Below are 6,566 nucleotides of genomic sequence, written 5' to 3' on the forward strand. Positions count from 1 at the left end.
TTGCAACATAAAAAATAACACTTCAAAAAGACAAAAAAGTTGAAAAAATCAAAAAAATCAAATAAATCAAAAAAATCATGAAAAAATCAAAAAAATCATTGATTTTTGATTTTTTTGATTTTTTTAAAAAAATCAAAAAAATCGCCAACCCTGGTCCCATGAATTGCGTGTTTATTGTGTGCATCATGGAAAAGTTCTTTGCTGTCACATTAAGAGACAAATCTTTAATGAACTAGTACTTTTTATAATTTTAATTGTTGAGTGCAAGCTGCCCTGCAGACACGCAACATTTCCAAGTTAAGTGATGACTTTATAGCTAGAAACTTTTTATACCTTAACCAGTTTACCTATACGTGTTTAAGCCTATAAGAAGTTAATTTTTTTGCCTCAAATAATGTTGTATCAAAAAACTGGTCTAGGTGTAGCGAAAATAATATATGAACTGTAAATTTTAGAATTCCATCCTGAATAATGCAGCTAATAAACTACTTAGTTACTCTGGACTTCAAAATATGAACAAACCTGAGGACTTTCCAAGCCTAATGAGTTGTGAGATGGAAGCTTCCAGTTCCAAACTTCCAATGATCTTGCTGTTGGAAAAAACAGCAAATATCGAGCAGTTAGATTACACAGATGTGACGGAAATGCAACATGCTGGGATTGGGGCAAATTTTGAGGGGTTTTCATCTTATTCTGGTTTGCTAGGACAGGAAGACTCATTATGACACTCATAGTGATAAACCAGAGATTTTTTAGAATTGGTTCATTTCAATTTCCTCATTTACCCAAGATTTAAACCAATTTCTTATGTATGATAATGCTGGTATCCCAGTCTCCCAGATACTTTACTGGTCTACTTATACCAAGTTACCAACACCTATAAGGCTCAAAAATGAACTTGATGGAGAGTCTAAAAAACTCTCTACTACTTATCAATACTTAAGCATATTGTCAATGAACGCGCCTCAAATCTAGTTATTGTACACTATCAAAGACTTGTCTAACTCTGAAAGACTGAAACTGCTCTTACTTCTGGGCAGAGGCCAACTCAGGATGGAATTCTAATTTTGAAGGTTCATATATTATTTCAATCCACCAAGACCACTTTTTTGACCCAACATCGTTATTTGAGGCAAAAAATGAGTTTTAAAGGCTTAAAACATGTACACTAACTTGCTCAGTTTCTATAAAGTAATCACTTGGAACTTGCTTGCCTGCACCTTTCAGTGCTTTCACTCAACAATTAAAATTAAACTTATAAAAGTATTAGCTGAACATTTGTCTCTCAAGTTTGATCGCAATGAACTAAACTTCATAAAGTAATTAAAACTACACTGCAAAGCAGAGTTTTCCATGATGCATGCTGAACACGCAATTCAGGCGAGCGGAAGTACGTACACATCACGAGAGCAAGCATGCAACTGAACTAGCTTCATAGTTCATTCCCACCTCCCGGTGCATAATCTAGTTGGATGATCATTGTTGACGGTAACCAAGTCCAACTAATCAACTATCATTCGTATATTTAGAGCAAGAGAATGATTAATTATGTTGTTTCTGATGGAGGTTTGAACTATTTTTGTATAAATCTAAAATTCAAACAAATTATTTTGTTACTTGACTTGGTTTATTCATAGGAATTATTTCAATGCTCATTTATGCTTTTATCTTTCTATATCTTTCATTGCTTTTAAAATAAATCGAATGATATATTTTTTTTATCCATAAGAGGGATTAAACAATTGCAAATTGATTTATTATCCTTTAAATAAAAATCTTTGCATCGAAACTCTTGGACAATGTATCTACCACAATATTTGTACATCATTAATCAGCATTATCAAGAGCCAAACATCAACCCGCAACCCAACCGATCTTACGAAATAACCAACCGATGGCCAATCAATCATTGGCCACTAATATTTTGCATTGTTCTACCCATTACGGCCAATAGAACCTAAATAAACTTTGTTCATCAAAAAGACAAAAAGCTTATATCACGCTTATGTGATAGTACAATAAATTTTGAAATCTTCTCCAGTCATGAGACTTAAATTCATACTCATAGGTGATCTTGAATTTGTGCATTGCATTATGCAATTTGTAAAATTATAAATTATAAATAGGTACAAACTTTTTCAAATTAATTCTGAAAGTGTAACATTTATTGAATTCTAATACAGATTAATTATTAATACATTAATTAATACATTAATTATATACATTAATTACATTAATTACATTAATTTTAGCATCATAGTTCCAAATATCAAGTATTGTATTTCTTTTAATTTAAAAACATTCTTTTATGGATTTTTTCTTGCAGCTCCTATGATGATTGACAATCTCACTCATTTAGCTAAAAATTCTAAATTAAACAATTTTGTCGTTTCGAAGACTCCATTGATTACAGAACTTTAGTTTTTGCAAGTGTATTCAAGAACAGTTTGTGAAATAGTAGGGACATTTCCATTATTATTCTGAAATAGAAGTGTCATTTCCAATTTTATATATTTACAATTGGACATTGCCATTGGAAATTGGAAATTTTATTTTGGTTACTTACCGACAGATAACTTTGAAACTTGGTACACATATGTAAAAAATAAATCTAAGACTTTTTTTATTCGTGTGAATTTTTCGAAAAAATGACAGAAAATGTGAAATTGTTGGAAAACCGATGTTTTTTTCTGTGTGACGAATTCGTCACGCCAGGGCGTAAAGGGTTAATAAATCCCCAAGTTTTACCGTGTTAAGCAAAACCGTGCTAATCAAACTTAAGAATATATGGGAATAATTATAATGAATCCTCAAAAATAGCAAAAATACATAATAATTTTTTTCCACTAAAATTCATCATATGTTGCTTAGTTCAATTCATCATTCAAGCTTAGTCTCCAAAGTGATATTTTTACGTTTAAGCGTTCCCTTTTTGTCCATAATCATGACGGTAATTTATCAAGGAAAATTATGTAGTTTGATAAAAGTGAGCAGTAGATATGGCAGTGATCTTGACCAGTTGAATGCTAACGAGTAACTAGAGCACCGGCATGGCGCACTTACCGGCGAACGTTGCCGAACTCGACCTATCGAGTTATGAACGAGACAAGGCGCGGTTAAACCGACTCTGTAGTCAGCACGAGTGCCTACAGAACGGGACCTTATTTAAAGAATTATCGGCTGAAATTCATAAAGTAGGTAACATTTGGCGAATTTTTCCAAAAGTTGTAACAAAAGTAACAACATAAGATCTAATAAGCAAAAAGTAACACTTTTGTTACGAACGTAACCCCTCTGGCTAGAGGCGGGAAAATGATGCGTTGTGAAAAAAAAGTCGCGCTAATCAAAACTGGCACCGCGTAGGTGTCATTGCACTGCGAGTAACAACTTATCCCCTCTTCTAGCAAATGTGAGCACCATGACAATGAGAATGAGTGAATATTGTGGATGCACTAATGCTTACCTAAATTTTAGGTTTGAAATTTCTACTGTTTTAAATTTTATTTATAAACAATATCAATGAACAAGGTCTGCACATATTTACAAAATGACTGAAAATTAAGATTTGCAATAGGCAAAATAAAATCTAAAAATCACTAATATAGGGAAGAGCAAAGGCTGGGTTAAGGTGGAGTTAACATAACCATGCCGGCTGTAAAAATACATGAGAGAAATAAAATAGTGGAAGATGTATTACTTGAGAATCTGTGGTTGAAAGGATTCATTTTTATCAATCACTGTAGGCTGATGTAAAGGCAAAGGATGCATCAGTTGAACTTAGCAAAACAAGCAATGGGCATAGTTATAATTAAATGGAATCAAAGCATGTTAAGTAAAACCAAAGAACCAAAAGGGGTTTACAAACTGAACACACTTGAACAATGCAAGACAGATAAGTAAGTATTGCTGACTGGTCATTTAAAATAGAAATCATAAGAAACTGCAGTCATGACCATAGTAAATCAAAGAATAATATAGTAAATCAAGAACAATTTCCATATTTACAGAAAACACAAATAAATTAACATGAGGACAAAACATATATATATTAGTTTTAGATGGCAGAATTTGATGATTTATATGCGTGTGATTAATGACCAGATAATTCGTTGATTTAAATTATCAAAGAATCGGACAATTCTTTAGATGACGTCGGTAGATCAAAAGGCATAAATCAGGAAGTAGTTTTAGTTTATTATAATGACATTTTGAATGTAACCCACATTCATTTTCAAGTTACAAGAAGCATTGATTACAAGTGCCGATAGGATGCCTGCTATCTAGTTCTTAACTACCGGATTTGGCTAAACTTTGAAATGGTTTTCAGAGTGATTTTTCAGATTCATAATTTTACTGTAGTATCCTATTTACGAATATTATGTGCTTATTTCCACCAAAATTTCAGCATTTAATGCTTCTTGTAACATGAAAATGAATGTGGGTTACATTCGAAACATCGTTATAATAAACTAAAACTACTTCCTGATATATGCCTTTTGATCTACCGACGTCATCTAAAGAATTGTCCGACTCGTCGATAAAATATATATATATACACAAGGGTGAACACCCACTAACCAGCATGACCAGCACAAGTGGTCAGGACTGTCAGACCGCTCTGTTACACATCTGAGTGTCGTGTTCATTGGGCTCAGCGTTATAGGTAATGAATATCTGTAACAGACACTGAAACAGAAGAGGAAGGTAAGGAAGTGCATTTACAGTAGAACCTCAGTTAGCAAAGGTTCCAGTTAACAAAAAAAATGATTAACAACAAAGAATTTTGATTACATTTACCTTGCTCAGCAAAAAAAAAATTCACTTATCAAAAAATTAGTGCATCATCGGTCATCACAAAATTGTACATAGAATGCTATACAGCCTGACGCAAAAGGTTAGCCCCACCCCTTTAAAACATCATAACACATCGAGTTTTGCCAGTTTTAACGTGCAAATGGTGGCAAACGATTTGTCTTGCGCTCTGCAATCTATAGCAGGTAAAATTTGGTGAAGAAGTTAATTACTGGCGGAAAAATCAAGCGGTTCGTGTTTTTGCACCGACGCAAAAGGTTAGCCCCACTTTGCAAGTNGAATATGGTAATATAATATCAATAAAGGAAAAACCAGTAAAAAACACAGAAAATGTCATTTATTTTAAATCTACATCATCTACAATGAAAGAGGACTTCAGAGTACTGTTAGTAATAGATGAGTACACTCTGCATGCTTCGAATATTTGAAATTGAGTTTTATTTCAAGTGTCCCTTTTTACCCCATTTCATGATTAATTCAGGAGCCTTTTATATTGCATCTAGTGCCTTACAAATAGCATAAAGAATTTTTTTGAAGATGCAATTCGATAGCTCTGGCAAAGAGCTATAAAATGAGCCTAAACTTGTATCTGAAATGTTTCATGGTAAGAAGTTATTAATAAAAACGCTCAAAACCGTCCCTTTTTATCCCGTTTGATGGTAGTAAAGCACAAACAAAGTTAATTAATCAAGCAAAATTATAGGACAAGAAATTATATATTATAGCAGATAGCAAAATTATAGGACACTTACAAAGCATCTTTGCAATTAAAAGAATCACACCTAATTAAACTCACCAACAACTCGTGGCTGTTCCGCTTAGAGACTCGTCAATTTAGGGATCAGTAACTGCACTTGCATGATTCTCCAATTGCTATCATAATAATTGACCAAGATGCCATAGATTGAATTAGTTTACAGGCTGAAAAGAACAGAAAGAAAACATACATTCAACAGTATTTAATTATTAAGAAAACATTAATTCAACAATTATTCATATATCAAGAGCAGATGGTTGGGTGAAAATATGGGTAGATGCCTCCCGGCAACAACAAGGCTGGCGCAAATAACATGAATAAATAAGCACAGATAGGCTGTGCTACACAAGCGACAAAAGCCTCCTGTCAACAACACAACATATGTGATCTAATGAGATTCCACTTTCATAAATTCATAATGGGTTTTGATGTTTTATTGGATGTCTTTGATCTGCATTGGTAAAAAATTACAATATATCTGCTTGGGAACGACATTGAATATAAATAATAAACATAAATAGCAACAATTATTGTGACTAGTAAATTTAGGGAAACCTGTTGGACCAACAAACTATTTTTGATTGATTTACACTGTCTTACTGGTTTGTTAGTACAGGAGTCTCATCAATGCCACATTGCCACCTTTATCAAGATATGATGATTTGTGGGATGCTCTCTTTTAGTTGCTCTGCAAGGTAGTAGGTCATAGTCATACCTATTACCTACTAGGGGTCCTTGCAAACCCCCTCTCCTGAGGTGCACACGCATGTCATTGGTTAAGAAGGGAGTATAACTCGGAGCATTAATTGCTAGTCCGCTGCATAAAAAAATCTCATTGACCCCAGTGTGGAATTCTAGGAATGGAACTTCACTTGAAAAAACTTTACACCCAAGGTGGAAAGCTTTCCTTGGATAAAGCCAGAGGTGGGCAGTAGCGCGCTACATGTAGCGGCCGCTACATTTTCAGTAGCGGTAGCGGCTCTACATTTAAGGCAAT

This window comes from Hyalella azteca, unplaced genomic scaffold, assembly GCF_000764305.2.
Source record: "Hyalella azteca isolate HAZT.00-mixed unplaced genomic scaffold, Hazt_2.0.2 contig13458, whole genome shotgun sequence".
NCBI lineage: Eukaryota > Metazoa > Arthropoda > Malacostraca > Amphipoda > Hyalellidae > Hyalella > Hyalella azteca.